The sequence below is a fragment of the Protopterus annectens genome, chromosome 9.part0, assembly GCF_019279795.1.
Source record: "Protopterus annectens isolate FY-2018-M chromosome 9.part0, PAN1.0, whole genome shotgun sequence".
In the NCBI taxonomy this organism is placed as follows: domain Eukaryota; kingdom Metazoa; phylum Chordata; order Ceratodontiformes; family Protopteridae; genus Protopterus; species Protopterus annectens.
In genome coordinates, this window is record NC_056743.1 from 740,478,619 (window position 1) to 740,497,355 (window position 18,737).

At 43.4% G+C, this 18,737-nt stretch overlaps 1 protein-coding gene across 1 annotated transcript in view; it reads left to right on the forward strand.

The window, feature by feature from the left end:
- The window catches only part of LOC122810583 (glycogen [starch] synthase, muscle-like), a 166,921-nt gene that overhangs the window by 37,899 nt on the left and 110,285 nt on the right, over positions 1 to 18,737 (forward strand). The window lies entirely within an intron of this gene.

Genomic DNA, 18,737 nt, shown 5'->3' on the forward strand with positions numbered 1-18,737 from the left:
TGACTCTTGGCGCCATAGCATCGTTATCTGGTCTGAGGTATTAGTCTACTCTGAAGTTGTCAGAGCCATCTTTGTCCCTCAGAGCCTTGGCATTGGACAGCTTGGCTCCGACCTGTGCCTCGGGTGGGCTTCCTTCAGGTCAGAGGGAGCCAGCATTCTGGAGGCATGTCTTCTTGCCTCTCTGCCACCTCCTCCTCCAGAGCATTCTGCCTTTGAGGTGGTGGAGAGTATACTCTGTAAAGGACAGACGATTCCTCCTCCCTTAGATCTTACTTCTGAATCCCATATAGCTTTGTACCTTGAGCCTCAACACTCTACTCCACAGGGACAGCCAGCCCAAAGTCTCCATTCTGCCCAGCAGGGTATACTTGTATCTTCTAATACTTCTCTGGAACATCCCACCGAAGAACTCCCTAGGAATAGAAAGTGCAAGAGGAGGCACTTGGACTATTCTTAAGTCTGTCACAAGATACCAATTTTTATGAGGGTGAAGGGTCTCTAAGATAACCACCTGATGACATCTCCTTTGGAGATGTCCTGGAGATCCTCAAACAGAGGGGTGGTTGGTCTACTGATAATCCTTTCATAAGAGAAATTGGTATTCCTGGAAATCTTTGGGTCTGGCCCATCTTCCTCCTTTGTGACTCCACCTGCTGATGAGCTCTTTCATTTGATCTGTAGGCAGGCATGGAAGGAACCTGATGCTGTTGAGACGATTCCTCAAAATATCAGACAGGATCCTGGCACCACTGAAAGGAAGAGAATTCTGGAGCAAAGGAATAACAGTAGATCCCATGGCTGTAGCCGTAGCCACAAAAATGGAAATTGTGGAATGGGAGTTCACCTGTCCAACCCTCTAACAGGGAATCCAGGGCTTTCAACAGATTTGGAAAGCATGTATATGCTACAGCGACCTTTGCACTCAGGCTGCTGAATTATGTGGCACACTTCACCAGACTTCAGAGGGACTTGATTAAAGAAATTTCCAAATCCCTCTCTGCAACCATTACTTCTGAGGCACAGAGCTCTATGTCCTCACAGTTGGTTAGCCTACAGTCCCTGCCAAATTCATCCATAAGGCTTATTTAACTTGCAGCTGAAGGTACCTGTAGGCGGTGGCAGGGCAGGCATTTCCTTTAGGAGACATGCCTGGATGTGTCTGTGTGATTTCATGGAGCCTTTTAAGCCCTTTAAACCCTCCTTTATAAAGGCTTCCTTTGACAAGTTCTTTGCTTGGTCCTAAAGTTTGACACACACTCCAGGTGTGAGCAAGATGGAAAGACCCTGTCTGCATTTTTCGACCCTCAAAGAATCTTCTTTAGGAATCAACTAGGTGGTTGTAAAATGTGGTTCAGGAAGTCCCTGTGTCCTTTTCATGATCCATGTGGAGATAGCCTCCCCCCCACAGGGGCAGCGGGGCGAACTCAAATGGAAGACATTGCCTGCACAGAAGAGGAGACAATGCAGAACCATGGGTCCAGAGATGATTTCTGTGACAGAAAGAGAAGGTACAAGTCAACCTTTCCAAATGCCGGTGAAAACGTTCTGAGGATGGTACGTGCGGCCGTCCCTTTTATGGCCGACATTCCCCGAGCCTACATACGGCTTCCCACATACAGGCAGTAGCTTTAAGCTTTTGTATACAAGCCGGATGTCAGGTCGATAGCAGAATGCACACATACGTTAAGAATACTGCAACATAAAATTGGCATGATTCACCTGGACATTCCAGGCCTAAAGTTGACTGCAAGGTTTCTTCACTTCCACTAATAGCTAGGCAACCAAGGCTGTCTTGCCTGTACATTGCATTCTTTTGTCTTGCCATAAAACTTTCACTAGAAAAATTCACAGAAGTAAATGAAAATGTTGCCTTTTGGGCACAACAAAGAGACATTAATCCTTTTTCAGTACCAGTATCTAAAATTTAATTTTGGCTGCAGTTTTTAATGAAGGAGCTAGCTCCTCGACTGCTTAAGTTCAACTAGTTGCCATTTCTAATTTCTGTATAGGAGTAAATAATGCCTTCTTAGCTTCTTCAAAACCTTGTAAAGGCCTTTATAAAGGAAACTTTTCTTAGACCGCTTTTTTAAAGATCCTACTTCACCATGGGATTTGAATTTAATTTTTCAAGCTCTAACTTAGTCTCCATTTGAACCATCAGCAAAGTGTGAACTAAAAACTAAAAATTTTAGCCTGGAAAACTATCTTTTTAGTACTTATAACTTTTGCTCTAAGAGTCTCTGAACTTCAAGCTTTATCTTGTAAGCCTCCTTATTTAATTTGCCATAAAGATAGGGTAGCATTACGAACCAACCCATCCTTTCTTCCCAAGTTGTTGTCCAAATCCATCATCAATCAGTCTATTAATCTTCCTGTTTTCTTTCCAAATTTCATGAACAAAGGGAAATGCATGTTAAATTTGCTGGATGTTAACAGACAGTTACGTTTCTGTTTGCATAAAAGAAAGAATTTTAGAGAAAAAGATCAGTTACTTGTTTCCTTTGTGGAATCGAAATTGGGCAAGCCAGTTACCAAAATAACTTTAGCCAGATGGTTAACTGATTGCATTTGCTTTGTCCGTAACAAATTGGGTTTGTCTTTGTCAAAACCTTTTAGAGCCCATTCAGCCAGGTCCATGGCAACTTCATCAGTATTTTTACCCAGGTTTTCCATGGACTGTGTCTGTGCAGCTGCAACTTGGGAAAATCCTTATACGTTTTTTTTACTCATTACAAATTGGATCTGGTCTCAAGGGGAAGAGCAGCCTTCAGCTCAACAGTGCTCAGGAATATCCTTCCGGGATTCAGGTAGCTGGGGACTGTGTCCCGTTGTTGAGGAAAGAATGAAAATTGAAAACCTCAGCTAAAGAATTTGTACTCACCATAACATTCCATCATTTGTGTTGTCCATTTTCATTCTACATCAACTCCCCTCCATCCAGCCACCTACTATTTGGTTCATGACTTCTAGAAGAATGAGAAGATAAAAAGGGAGCCAGTCTTCCTGCCTTTGAGTTCCAGGTACTAGTTTCTCATCTTAGTGTTTCTTTTTTTTTCTTTGACTCTATAAAATGGTAAACAAGATCTGAGGTATGGTAGGGACTAGAGCATTATAGGTAAAGGAAGAACTCTAGAGTTTCCAGTATCCATGAGCTGTAAAAAGCAGCCAAGTCTGATCCGAGGTTCTGATCAGAACCCATTGTTGAGTAAGAATGAAAATGGACAACACAGATGGAATGTTAAGGTGAATACATAACTTCTTTTTTTTCATCTCGAAAATGCACTTAATGAAACTGCTTATAAAATGCCAAATCTAAAATGAAGACATAGGCCTGTTTTAATGTGGCTATGTTGCTAGGCTTGAAAATGCACTCTGTGGAATTTATTTTAGCAAAACTATATTTGTCAAGCCTGTTCATAAAACTCTTCAAGAAATCCCTGAACTAGGATTTGCTTTTGTGATTGCTTTATCTGCAAGACTTGTGTAGTCTGCAAAAGGTATTAAAATTACTACAGTTAATATAATGACTATAAAATAATTTCTCACCTGGTAAATAAACTTGCAATATTAATTTTGACCAATCTGTTTATTTGAAAATCTTTTGTTTTGAAGTATCTTAACTTTTATGGTTCATGTGATGATGGGAGATAGTACCAGCTGCTTCAGAAAGAGAGTAGTGCAGTGCATGTGTAACGTATGCCAGCATAGCTAGCTTCAGTTTTGTAAAGAATTGTATGTCATTTGAATATCAAACCTATTGTACAGATGCTTGTGTTAAAAATGTATCAACAGTGGGTCCTGCTGGACAGAAAAGAAATATACACATAGGTCAGGCTGTATTGTTATAACAGCTGAAATGTATATATTTTAAGAGGATACTTGAAGGGAAGGTGTTAAGCTCAGTCCAGCTAACCTTAAGAAAAACAGCCTGAAATTAAATGATTTGGTTTAGGCCATAAAGATTCTGTCTCACAGGTCTGAATGCAGCCGGCGATGCAGTGTCTACGAAGAGCCTTTCTGCAAGAAAGGTAGAAGTGCTGGACTTGTTTTATAGCTTCCAGATGCTTCATTAAACTGTAGCAGAGGTGTGTGTGTGTATTGACACATCTGTGCCAAATCCTGGCTCAGTTGCTAGTGAGTGGGTAGTGTGGGAACCACAGAGCCAGGTGACCACATGTGATGCCATTCTGTAGCCAGCACTGAAATTGTATTTAGAAGTAGTGAGAAATATTAGTAGCACTTGGCACTCTGTTATTGGAACTGACAACAAAGGCACTCATCCATTTCATCTTCCTTTGGTCTAGCAAGTAAGTAGGGAACAGTATTATTTAGTCAGTTAGGAAAATATAGTGAGATTAGTTAATTTTTGTTTTTCTGCATCTGTCTGAATATTTCCTTCTGTGTTTTTATATTTCTTGTGAATTGAAACTCTATTTTTTGAGAATAGATATTTAGTATTTTCATATTATTTTATTTGTTAAATATATCTACATGTGTCATTGCGGCTGGTGTTTTAGAAAATATTTAAAATTTTGAGAGTACTTGTATTTATTTAGTGATACCATGCTCCTGAAAGTCTTACTGCTTAGAAATGCTGCCATTTATATAAGTATTAATTTTACTAGGAGTAATTGGGTACCCTGGTAAGAGCCGTAGAGTAGCTGGCTTTGTGGTGTTCTGGTGGCGATATCTGCTTTGTACTCTGGATTGAGGTGGCATAGCGGGTACATTTGTGCTGGCCTTTTCCAGATACATGTGTGTGTCAGCTACTTGGAAAAGGGACACAAAGCATTGATTTCACACAGTGGGTGGAGGACTTGGCTTTGAACACCTGGGTGAGGACTCAGCTCTAAGGTTGAGTGTGAAGCCTTATTTGGAGCTTGGAGAGGAAGTCCAGCCCCAGGACTGATGTGCAGTCCCAGTGTGCTGATAAGGAACTTGTGCTCTGTGCAGAGAGCTGCATCTGAAAATACTGTGCGTCTATTTTCTTTCTCAGTGAATGTTCCCCACCGGTGTCACTGGTGAGGATTGAGGCTTCTTGATCACTGACCCAGAGGAGGGACATCACAGTTGAATTTGCATTTCTTTAGCATGTCTTGTGACTGGTATTACATAATATGTATGAAAAATCTAATTTTATTTGTATAACATAGATATTGTGAAGCATAATTGATATACTGCATTAACTTATTTCTGTAAATCTTCAGCTGTATTTAAGTGTTGTCTAATAATTCTGTGTGTTGTAATAGTAAAAATATATTTACTAAAACCTATGATGTTCTTCATCTCACATTGCTGCAGTCCTTACATATGGATAGTCCGCTGTCCTCGGTCGGCCCGAATACCAAAGTATTAGGCTGACGTCGGTCAAGGCGCTTAAAACTGACATCAGGACGTCAGGGTACAAAAGCGCATGACCGACGTCATTTCCTCAGTCTTTTTTGCCGCATGGTCCGATGCAGAAGCTGCGTTGCAAGTGCCGTTCGGCGTTCTGAAATTTTTCGAATTCGGAGTTTCAGACCGAATCCAAGTTGGCTAAGTACCCGTTGGGGATTATTTTGTTTTTCTTGCCTCAGTATTTTACGGATGACAGAAAAAGTGAAAAACTGTATTTCTTGTGGGAAACAGATACCGCATAGGGATTATCATTCTTTGTGTATTCCTTGTTTGGGGCCTGAACACGACGTTGTTGGGTGTCGCTTTTGTGCTAGGTTCAATAAGCGCACTATTAGCGAAGGTTAGATTGTGCTAGGCTGGTCTTTGGGAAGCGGTGCAATTATAATATGCCGTCGGATTCTCCGGCGCCCGCTTCTGCAAAGAAGCGCAAAGACAAAGCAGTTAAACCCAGGCAAGATGAGTCGTCCGTTCCGGACGCCGGTTCTTTAGAGCTTCAGTGGAACCGGTGGTTCCGGAGACTTCTCTGGAGTCTCAGGGGAGACTTTGATTTTGCAGGAAGTAGTCTCTCAGGAGGCAGGTCAGGCGGAAGGGGCTTCTCTAGTTACTGTACTCCCCTCCCTTCCTAGGGTGGTTAGGCCTTCTCCTTCGGTTTCCAAGGCTTCTCCCAGAGGCAGGCCAGTTTTAGCTCCTGTTGGGGTCTCTCCTAGTTCAGCAGGGTCTGTGCCTAAGAAGCACATGCTTAAAATGGCAGAAGATTTGATTACTCTGATTAGAGGTTCTATGCCCCCTCCTGATAAGAGGCCTAGGGTGGAGCCAGAGTTGGGAAGTTTTGAACAAGCTTCGGATGTTTCAGAGTCTTCGGCTGAAGACTTGCAGGAGTACTGTCCTTATTCTGATTCTGATGCAGATGATTCCACTCCTTCTGCTTCTCCTCCAGAAGATTTTTCTTTTTCAGAGACTCTTCATTCTATGAGGGAACATTTTAAGTGGGAAGGTCAGGACTTCTCTGATTCTAGGAAAAGGCTTAGGGAGTTTTTGTTGTTACCCCAGCATAGGCCTTTGGCTATACCCCCTGTTCTGGATGTTGTGGAAGATGTGTTTGCAGAGGCTTCACTTAATCCTGATTCTCTGCCGCCTGCTCCTGTTAAGCCGGATAGGTATTACAGGGTCCCTGAGGCTCCCAAATATCTTTATAAGAGTCCTAGGGGACCCAGAAACTATTAGTCAAGGACCTAAGGGTGTCAAGGCCTCTATTGTAAAAATCCGGTTCCTTTAGATAAAGAAGCCAGAGCTTTGGATAGATGGGGAAAAAGGTCTATACATCTTCTACCTTAGCTATGAGGGCTTTGAATTGCCAGTTTCATATGTTGAAATATCAAAACTTTCTTCTTTCTCAGTTGAAGTCTAAGGTGGATGCTCTGGCGGAAGGCATTGAGTGTAAAGAATTGCAAGATTTGGTGCATGTCTCTGAACAGGTGGGTAAGCATTCTTTACAGTGTGGTTTTGATGCTGTGCAGGCCTCGTCTAGGGTGGCTGCCACTGGCTCAGTTCTTCGCAGGCATGCCTGGTTGAAGGATCAGAATTTATCTGACCATGTTAAGACAAGGATTTTGGAGGCTCCTTTGCAGTCTGATGTGTTGTTTGGTTCACCTGTGGAGTCAGTCTTGAAGAAAATGGAAGACAAGGCTAAGTCTATGCAGACTGTTAAAGATTTTTGCAAGTTCAGCCTCCAGTTTAGTAGGAATTGGCCTGCTAAGGGGTGGGCGTATCCTTCTTATGATTCTCAGTCTAGGGGTAGATCTAGGCGTGGTAGGGCAGAGCTCAGAGTTCTTTCAGGCCTAGAACAGGAGTTCCCCTGCACAATCTTCCGGTGAGGCCAGGGGCCAGTCCTTTCGTAAACAGGCCCAATGACCTACTTTTGCAGCTGCCAGATCCTTCTTGCCTGGCAGCACCTTTGGGAGGAAGGTTAGCACTCTTCAAGGAAAATTGGATGTTGGTTACCCAAGACAAATGGGTATTGGATATCATACACCAGGGTTACAAGTTTTATTTCCATACCTTGCCTCCTTTCAAAGGCATGCCGGACGTTCCTCCTCAGCAAAGACTAGAGGCTCAAACAAATTTCTCTACTACTACAAATAGGGGCCATACAACGGTTCCTCTGCCAGAAGTGGGCCTAGGATTTTATTCTCGCCTGTTTCTAGTACCAAAGAAAGGAAACACGTGGAGACCAATTTTGGATTTATCCATCCTCAACACATATCTGGACATTCCCAAGTTCAAAATGTTAGCGTCACAACAGCTTTTACCTCTGCTGGGCAAAGATCACTGGATGGTGACCCTGGATCTCAAGGAGGCTTACCTTCATGTTCCTATCAGGCCCAGTTGCAGGAAGTATCTGCGTTTTGGGCTGGGACTTCACATTATCAGTTCTCTGCATTGCCCTTTGGCTTATCTACTGCCCAGAGTGTTCACGAAGGTTCTGGCTCCAGTGGTAGCTTTTCAGGCTAAGAGGAATACAAATTTATCCTTATTTGGACGATTGCCTGATACTGGCTCAAGGAAAGGACGAACTTCTTCATCATTTACACTATGTGATGGCAGTGTTAAGATGCCTGGGGTATTCTGTGAGCGAAATAAAGTCCAGTCTAGTACCCTCTCAGGACATGTGCTTTCTGGGTGTGAGACTGAATACAGCATCCCAGATGGCCTTTTTGACCCCGGACAAACAAAAGAATCTTTCTCTTTACTTCCATCAGTTGTCTCATCAGTCCAGGCTGACTGCAAGGACAGTCCTTCAAGCCTTGGGGTTCATGGCATCTTGTATTCTGGTACTTCCCAATGCCAAACTGCATATGAGGAAGCTACAATGGTATCTCAAGAATGTATGGACACAGCACTGCCAAGATTTGGACACTGTCATTCAAATAATACCTTGCATTCAAAAGGAATTTTTGTGGTGGGCTCAGGAATGTCACCTAAACAAGGGACTCTCTGTGACCCGGCCAGAGGCGAGTCAGATTTTAACGACAGATGCCTCAGACAAAGCTTGGGAGCTCATCTAAATGGAAAATGGGTACAAGACACGTGGCCTGCCAGACTTCAGCACCAACATATCAACTTGAAGGAGATGTTAGCAGTCAATTTGCATTGATAGCTTTCAAGGATTTACTTCTTCCAGGGCAGGTGTTGATTCAAGCGGACAACACAACTGTCATGTGGTACATCAACAAGCAAGGGGAACATTCTTATCCTCTATGCAGACAAGCGATGATTTTGTGGGAGACTGCTCTCAGTTTACAGCTAAATCTTCAGGCAAGGTTTCTGCCAGGAGCACAGAACTCCTTAGCAGATGTGTTGAGCAGACAAATTATGGATCCCCACGAGTGGAAATTGGATCCTCATGTATTTCAGAGATTGACAGTGTTATGGGGAACTCCAGACATAGATCTGTTCGCTTCTCCACTGAATTACCAGCTGCCAAAGTTTTGCACAAAAGGTTTCATCCCTCGGCATGGAAAGTGGATGCTCTCTCATTCAATTGGAGCAATCTTCACGTGTATGCCTTTCCACCTCTGCCTCTCCTCCCAAAGGTACTGCTGAAGGTCAGACAGGACAAGCCAAACATGATTTTAATAGCTCCAGATTGGCCTCGACAGCACTGGTACCCATTACTGAGAAGTCTGGTACAGGAGCCTCCATGGCCTTTGCCTTCGATTCCTCACCTGCTGTCTCAGGATAACAGTCATTTACTCAATGTCAAACTTCATTCTCTACATCTGACAGCCTGCCATATTCTGTTTTAAACCCTGGAGGGTCTCAGCTTCCACAACAAGTTTTGAATGTTATTTTGGAGGCCAGAAGGCCTAGTACAAGGAAAGTTCACGAGATAAATGGAGGAGATTTTTGTTTTGGAGTACTGCAAAGGATTTTGATGTTTCTAAACCTAATTTAAGTGTTGCGCTTCAATACCTTACTGAGTTATTGGACAAGGGTTTGTCCTTCTCCTCTATAAAGGTTCATGCTGCAGCAATTTCTGCTCACTATGACTGTGACCCACCATTATTTTCTCAGCCTTTGTTTAAGCAATTCCTTAGAGGGGCAAAAATATAAGACCCCACGTAGAGCTCCTACTCCTGCTTGGGATCTCAATTTTGTGTTGGAGAAACTCACTCTACAACCTTTTGAGCCTGCAGCATCGGCAGAGTTGAAATATTTATCTTGGAAGACTGCTTTTTTGTTGGCCATTACCTCTGCGAGAAGGGTTTCTGAATTACAGGCCCTTATGGCAGTTGAGCCTTTCTTAATTTTCCACAAGGACAGGGTGTCTTTGCGTACTAACCCTTCTTTTATGCCTAAAGTGGTTTCTAGTGTGGCTTTAAACCAAACTATTCATTTGCCTACTTTTATGCAAACCCCCAAAATAAAGGGAAAAGATTTTGCACACTTTGGATATACACAGACAGTTGCGATATTATTTGAACAGAACTAAAGGGTTCAGGCAGTCTCAGCAGTTGTTTGTTTCTTTTGCTTTGGGTTCTCAGGGCAAACCTGTGTCAAAACAAACTATTTCTAAGTGGATTGGGTTTTGTATTGCCTTCTGTTATTCCCATCATGGTAAGGAGATTCCAGCTGGGATTAGGCCTCATTCCACTAGGGCTACTGCCACTTCTACAGCCTTTTAAGGGGTGGCTACTAAAGATATTTTGGAAGCAGCTACTTGGAGTTCAGTGCATACTTTCTCTAAGCATTACCACCTTCCACTTTACTCTATATCTAGGGCTGGATTTGCAACTGCAATTTTGCAAGGCATGTTGGCAGCTCCTAATTCCTTATAGTTTTGCCATCCTCCCTTACCTCTGCTTTGGGATTCTACCCATATGTAAGGACTGCAGCAATGTGAGATGAAGAACATAGTACAGTTTTGTACCTACCATAAATGTAGATGTTCGAAGATCCACATTGCTGCAGTCAATTCTCCCTCCCGCCTTCCCCTCTGTTGTTGAAGGTGGTGGTGTGGTTTGTGTTGTACATAGTGTAAATATGGTTAGTGCACGGGTGGTTGTTTAGGTATTGCTGGTTTTTGGCTTTGGCCTTTCTTGTTAGGGCCTTCTGACATCTGGGGCAAGAAAAGACTGAGGAAATGATGTCGGTCATGCGCTTTTGTACCCTGACGTCCTGATGTCAGTTTTAAGCGCCTTGACCGACGTCAGCCTAATACTTTGGTATTAGGGCCGACCGAGGACAGCGGACTACCCATATGTAAGGACTGCAGCAATGTGGATCTTCGAACATCTACATTTATGGTAGGTACAAAACTGTACTTTTTCTGCATTCCAGATCTGTACCTTTGCATACCCTGTCAGTGCTTTTACCTTTCTGTCTGATGCACAATAATCCATTATGTAATGTGCATTGTGTTCTGTAACAACTGAAGCCTGACTTGTCGCACTTTGAATATCTTGGATAACTATTACTATTTGTTCTTTAAATAATTATAGCGTTTATTTTGAAAAGCCTGTTAAGAATAATTTTCACTTTACCCTTAAAACTAATGACTGAATAATATGAGCTGGGATGTAATTCTGCAAAGTCTATTCTGATGATATGTGTGTACTATTTATGTATGCTGTAGAAACCTGTCCAGTAATGCTATTAGCAATGTATTATACTTGACTTTTAAATAAGAATATGAATGTTGTATTCAGAAATTTGACTGAAACTGACACTAGAGTGAAACATTTGTACTGAACATGTAAAATAGCTGTATATAAATGTTATATTCTGGAAACTAAAACTAGCACTAAAGCAATACTTTGTGCAGTAGCATCTAAACACAAAAGCATAAACTGAAATCTGGTACTGTTATGCATTTGTCTGAAAACATCACTTGAACTTCAACTTGAAATACTTCATGTTGTGACATGCACTTAATGCATCTGTATTTGTACTATACTTATTTTAACTCTAAATTAACCTGAGTAAATGTACATTGCACTTGTACTGTATAGATATTCTAACACTAGAGAACACTTTTTAGGTAATTAAGTTTATTTAAAAAACATTGAAATAAAGTAAACTTCACTTATGGCTTTTCTGTTGATCTTGATATATGACTTGTGCACCAGAGCTTTTGATAAGTTTGAGCCTTACTCTACATTGTCAGTCATTCCTGAGTTACTGTAGAAGCCACCCTGGTGGTGATCTTCGTGTTTCACTGTTACATTTGGGTAATCCTGCTGGCAGGTTGCCCTCAGTTGGCCTGAATTCCAAAGTCCTGGGTCCTGCGTCGGCCGGTGTCGCCCCTTCCCTGACGTCAGGTCGTCAGGGGTATAAAAGATGCGGCAGACACCATTTTCTTTAGTCTTGCCGTGCGGTACCTGAAGCAGAAGCAGTTCACAAGTGCCGGTCGGCCAACTGCTGAGATTTTTGAGTTTGAATTTCAGATCCGAAGTCTTCTATAAAGCTAAGTTGCTCCAGACCGATGTCAGAAAAAGTTAAGAATTATATTTCTTGTGGGAAGCAAATACCTCATAAGGACTTTCATTCTTACTGTATTCCTTGCCTAGGCCCTGATCATAACTTTCCAGGTTGTCGGTTTTGTGCTAGATTTAACCAATGCACTATTAAGCGTCTGTATGATTTTGCATTAAACTACTTTGGACGCAGGTTTAATTATCCAGAAATGTTGTCGGAAAGCCATCCGACTACTGGAGCTCACAAAAAACGCAAAGAGAAAGACAACCGAGGCCCAAAACTGACAAAGCTTATCCTAAGCCAGTCGCTGGATGTTCTTCGTCTCACATTGCTGCAGTCATAACCTGTGGGTAGTCCGCTGTCCTCGGTCGGCCCGAATACCAAAGAGTTAGGCTGGCGTCGGTCATGGTCGCTCAGAGCTGATGTCAGTACGCAGTAGTACTTAAGCGCATGACCGATGCCATATCCTCAGTCTTTCTTGCCGCGTGGTCCGAAGCAGAAGCAGCGTTTGCAAGTGCCGTTCGGCGTTCTGAAATTTTCACTTTTCGAGTTTCAGACCGAAGACCAAGTTGGGCTAAGTACCCCATTGGGGAATATTTTTGTCTTTTCTTGCCTCAGTTAATCCGGATGTCAGAAAAAGTTAATAATTGTATTTCTTGTGGGAAACAGATACCTCATAGGGACTATCACTCTCTGTATTCCTTGCTTGGGGCCTGAGCACGACGTAGTCGGGTGTCGCTTTTGCGCTAGATTTAATAAGCGCACCATAAAATGCAGATTAGACTGTGCTAGGCTTGTTTTCGGTAAGCGGTGTAACTACAACATGCCGTCGGATCCTCTGACGCCCGCTACCGCAAAAAAGCGAAAAGATAAATCGTTAAAGTCTAAACAGGATGAGTCTTCCGTTGCGGACGCCGGTTCTATGGAATCTACGGTTGAATCTGTGGATCCAGCCGAGGTCTCGGCGGAATCACAGGGGGAACCTTTACTATTACAGGAGTTGGCCTCTCGGGAGTTAGGTCAGGCCGAGGGGGCTTCTCAAGTTTCTGTGGTTCCATCCTTACAAAAGGTTATTAGGCCTTCTACTTCTGTCACTAAAGGCCCTGCTAAAGCTAGACCTGGTCTTTCTGGTGCAGGCATCAGCCCTAATTCTTCGGGCTCTGTTCCTAAAAAACATATGTTAAAAATGGCAGAGGATTTGATTACTTTAATCAGGGGTTCTATGCCCCCTCCGGAGAAGAGGCCTAGGGTGGAGACAGATTTGGAGGGTTTGGAGCATTCCTCAGATTACTCTGAGTCTTCAGCTGAGGATATTCAGGATTTTCCTCCCTATTCTGATTCGGATGCAGAAGATTCCTGTCCTTCTGCTTCTCCTCCAGAGGATTTTTCTTTTTCTGAAACCTTGCACTCCATGAGGGAGCATTTCAAGTGGGAAGGTCAGGATTTCTCAGATTCTCATAAGAGGCTTAGGGAATTTTTGTTTTTGCCACAACATAGACCTTTGGCTATTCCCCCTGTTTTAGATGTTGTTCAGGATGTTTTTTCTGAAGCTTCCCTTAATCCTGATTCTTTACCCCCTGCCCGTGTCAAGCCAGACAGGTATTACAGAGTTCCAGAGGCGCACAAATATTTGTATAAGAGTCCTAGAGCTGACCCGGAAACTATTATTCAAGGGCCTAAGGGTGTCAGGGCTTCTGTAGTTAAGAATCCAGTTCCTCTGGATAGAGATTCTAGAGCTTTGGATAGGTGGGGTAAAAGTGTATACCTCCTCCACGCTAGCTATGAGGGCTTTAAATTGCCAGTTTCATATGCTGAAATATCAGAACTTTCTGTTAGGTCAGTTGAAATCTAAGGTAGATGCTTTAGCTGAGGGTATAGAGTGTAAGGAATTGCAGGACTTAGTTCATGCCTCAGATCAAGTTGGTAAGCATTCCTTGCAGTGTGGCTCGATGCTCTTCAGGCATCTTCCAGGGTGGCTGCTACTGGTTCAGTTATTCGTAGGCATGCCTGGCTTAAGGATCAAAATTTGTCAGAGCATGTTAAAGCTCGAATTTTGGATGCTCCTCTTCAATCTGAAGTTCTTTTAGGTTCTCCTGTGGAGTCAGATTTGAAAAAGATGGAAGACAAAGCTAAGTCTATGCAGACGGTTAAGGAATTTTTGCAAGTGCAGCCCCCTAAGTTTAGCAGGAATTGGCCTGCAAGAGGATGGTCTTACCCTTCTTCCGATTTTCAGTCTAGGGGCAGGTCTAGACGTGGTAGGGGCAGAGCTCACGCTCAGGGTTCTTTCAGACCTAGGACTTGGAGTTCTCCTGCTCAATCTTCTGGGGAGGGCAGGGGTCAGCCTTTTCGTAAACAGATCCAATGACCTGTATCTCCAGCTGCCAGATTCCTCCTGTCTGGCAGCTCCTCTAGGAGGAAAGTTGGCACTTTTCAAACTGAATTGGCATTTGGTCACCCAGGACAAATGGGTGTTGGACATAATAAATCAAGGCTACAAGTTTTACTTTCACACTTTTCCTCCTTTCAAAGGCATGCCAGATGTTCCTCCTCAGCAAAGGCTGGAGGCTCACAAACAAATTTCTTTGCTTTTGCAAATGGGGGCAATCCAGGTGGTACCGCCGTCAGAAGTAGGCCTAGGGTTTTATTCGCCATTCCTTGTGCCAAAGAAAGGAAACACTTGGAGGCCAATTCTGGATTTGTCCATTCTCAATACATACCTAGACATTCCAAAGTTCAAGATGTTAACTTTACAGCAACTTCTGCCTCTGCTAGGCAAAGATCACTGGATGGTAACTCTGGATCTCAAAGAGGCTTATCTTCACATTCCTATCAGGCCCAGCTGCAGGAGATGCCTGCGTTTTCGGGCTGGTACTTTTCATTATCAGTTCTCTGCATTGCCCTTTGGCTTATCTACTGCGCCCAGGGTGTTCACAAAGATTCTGGCTCCTGTGATAGCTTTCTTAAGACTGAGAGGAATACAAATTTATCCTTATCTGGATGATTGCCTGATTCTTGCTCAAGACAAAGACAAGTTGCTTCAACATCTACAGTATGTAATGGCAGTTTTAAGGTGCCTAGGGTATTCTGTGAACGAAACAAAGTCCAGTCTAGTACCCTCTCAGGACATGTGCTTTCTGGGTGTGAGACTGAATACAGCCTCTCAGATGGCTTTTTTGACCCCGGACAAACAAAGAAATCTTCACCTATACTTCCAGCAATTATCAGTAATGTCCAGGCTGACTGCAAGGACAGTCCTTCAAGCCTTGGGGTTCATGGCATCTTGCATTCTGGTACTTCCCAATGCAATGCCAAACTGCATATGAGGAAGCTACAATGGTATCTCAAAAGTGTATGGACTCAACACTGCCACGGTTTGGACACTGTCATTCAGAATAATACCTTGCATCCAGAAGGAATTCTTGTGGTGGGCTCAGGAATGTCACCTAAACAAGGGACTCTCTGTGACCCGACCAGAGGCGAGTCAGATCTTAACGATGGATGCCTCAGACCTGGCTTGGGGAGCACACTTCAATGGGAAATGGATTCAAGACACGTGGCCTCCCAGACTACAGCATTTGCATATCAACATGAAGATGTTAGCAGTCCAATTTGCCCTGATGGCCTTCAAGGATCTACTTCAACCAGGACAGGTGTTGATTCAAACAGACAACACAACTGTCATGTGGTACATCAACAAGCAGGGGGGAACCCATTCTTACCCTCTTTGCAGACAAGCTATGATTTTGTGGGAGACTGCTCTGAGTTTGCACATCACTCTTCTAGCACGGTTTCTGCCAGGAGCACAGAACTCCTTAGCAGATGTATTGAGCAGACAAATTGTGGATCCCCACGAGTGGAAATTGGATCCTCACGTATTCCAACAGTTGACAGTGGCTTGGGGAACTCCAGACATAGATCTGTTCGCTTCTCCACTAAATTTCCAACTGCCAAAATTTTGCACAAAGATGTTTCACTCAAAAGCTTGGAAAGTGGATGCTCTATCTTTCAGTTGGAACAACCTTCACGTCTATGCTTTCCCTCCTCTGCCTCTCCTTCCCAAGGTACTCTTGAAAGTCAGGCAGGACAAGCCTTGCATGATTCTAATAGCACCAGATTGGCCACGTCAGCACTGGTATCCTCTGCCGAGGAGTTTAGTTCAGGAGCCTCCTTGGCCTTTGCCACCAATTCCTCACCTGTTGTCTCAGTCAAGCAATCATTTTCTCAATGTCAGGGTACGGTCCCTGCATCTGACAGCCTGGCATATTCTGTTTTAGACCCTGGGGGGTCTCAGCTTCCTCAACAGGTTTTGAATGTCATTTTGGAAGCCAGACGGCCTAGTACGAGAAAAGTTTATGCTGATAAATGGAGGAGATTTTTTCTTTGGAGCACAGCAAAGAGCTTTGATGTCTCAGTGCCTAATTTGAGTTTTACACTACAGTACCTTACTGAATTACTAGACAAGGGTTTGTCTTTTTCCTCCGTGAAAGTTCATGCTGCAGCCATTTCTGCTCACTATGATTGTGACCCTCCTTTATTTTCTCACCCTTTGTTTAAACAATTTCTTAGAGGGGCAAAAAACATAAGACCCCCACGTAGAGCTCCTACTCCTTTCTGGGATCTCAATTTTGTGTTGGAAAAGCTTACTTTACCTCCTTTTGAACCTGCAGCTACATCTGAGTTGAAGTTTTTGTCCTGGAAGACTGCTTTTTTGTTGGCCATTACGTCTGCTAGGAGGGTATCTGAATTACAGGCTCTCATGGCAGTTGAACCCTTCCTGATATTCCATAAGGATAGGGTGTCTCGTACTAACCCTACTTTTATGCCTAAAGTTATTTCTAATGTGGCCTTAAACCAGTCTATTCATTTGCCTACTTTTTATGCTGATCCCCAAAATAAAGGGGAAAGTCTTGCATTCTTTGGATATTCACAGGCAGTTACGCTATTATTTGAGCAGAACTAAAGAATTCAGGCAGACTCAACAGTTATTTATTTCTTTTGCTTTGGGTTCACAAGGGAAGGCTGTTTCAAAGCAAACTATTTCTAAGTGGATTGGCCATTGTATTGCTTTTTGTTATTCTCATCATGGAAAGAATGTTCCTGCTGGGATCAGACCTCATTCCACTAGGGCTACCGCCGCATCTACTGCCTTTTTAAGGGGGGTAGCTACTAAGGATATTTTGGAGGCAGCTACCTGGAGTTCAGTGCACACTTTTACTAAACATTACCATCTCCCTCTTTATTCTAAGTCTAGGGCTGGGTTTGCCACTGCAGTTTTACAGGGCATGTTGGCAGCTCCTAATGCTTTTTAGTTTTCCAGCCTCCCTTTACCTTTGCTTTGGGATTCTACCCACAGGTTATGACTGCAGCAATGTGAGATGAAGAACATAGTACAGTTTTGTACCTACCATAAATGTAGATGTTCGAGGATCCACATTGCTGCAGTCCAATTTTCCCTCCCTCCTTCCCCTCTATAGTTTGGGGTTGCCGTGTTTCTTTTGGGATAATTATTATTTTATCTATGTTGGTTGTTGGGTATTTTCTATTTTGGCTATGGCCTTTCCTTTTTAGGCCTTCTGACATCTGGGGCAAGAAAGACTGAGGATATGGCGTCGGTCATGTGCTTAAGTACTACTGCGTACTGACGTCAGCTCTGAGCGACCATGACCGACACCAGCCTAACTCTTTGGTATTCGGGCCGACCGAGGACAGCGGACTACCCACAGGTTATGACTGCAGCAATGTGGATCCTCGAACATCTACATTTATGGTAGGTACAAAACTGTACTTTTGCTGGTTCTCGGTGAGGTGCTTTCGCAGCCCCTGACGCCCGCTACTTTAGAGTCGCAGGCCGCTACAGACTCCCACGTGGAGTCGGCTATGCCGCTGGAAACTCAAGGTATTGGAGCCTCGGACGCTGTTCCTTAAGATGAGTCCGGAGCCACTGAGCAGGCACCGGCTTCTGAGGGTGTATTCAGACCTAAACATCTATACATTAAACAGACTTCAAAGGCAAAGAGTAAAGCGCCTTCAAAGGCAAAGAAGCAAACTCAAGAGCCACGTGGACAGGCCTCCATACCCAAAAAGCAGATGCTCAAAATGGCTGAAGACTTGATTACCTTGATCAGGGGTTCCCATCCCCATTCTGATAAGAGGCCTAGGCAAGAGACTATGAATCTACAGATCAGGTTTCCATTTCTTCTGATTCCTTTTCTGATCGAGAATATTCTTTTCCCCCCTATTAGGAATCTGATGCCGAAGAATCTATACCTTCAGCTTCTCCTCTTGACGACTATTCTTTTGGGGAAACCTTACATACATGAGAAAGCATTTCCACTGGGAGAGCCAAGATTTTTCAGGATTTAAAAAGAGGCTCAGGGATTTCCTGTTACTACCTCAGCACAAGCCACTAGCCATCCCACCTGTTGGACATTGTAGATGATGTGATTACGGAGTCTAGCCTTACCCTTAACTCCTTACCTCCAGCTCCTGTTAAGCCTAACCGATATTACAGGGTTCCTGACTCACATAAATTCCTTTTTAAAAACCCTGCTGCAGGCCCAAAAACTATTTCTCAGGGTCCCAAAGGAGTTAAGGCTTCCACTGCAAAAAAACCTACCCCCTCTGACAGGGATTCTAGGGCACTGGATAGATGGGGAAAAAAGGTTTACACATCTGCTACCTTGGGTATAAGGGCCTTAAACTGTTTCATATGCTCATATATCAGCAACATGTCATAGCATTGCTTAAACAGAATATATTAAACTGTGCAGAAAACAAGGAAATGCAGGATATATTGCATGCAGCTGAACAAGTTGGAAAGCATACTTTGCAATGTGGTTTTGATTCTTTACAGGCCTCCTGCA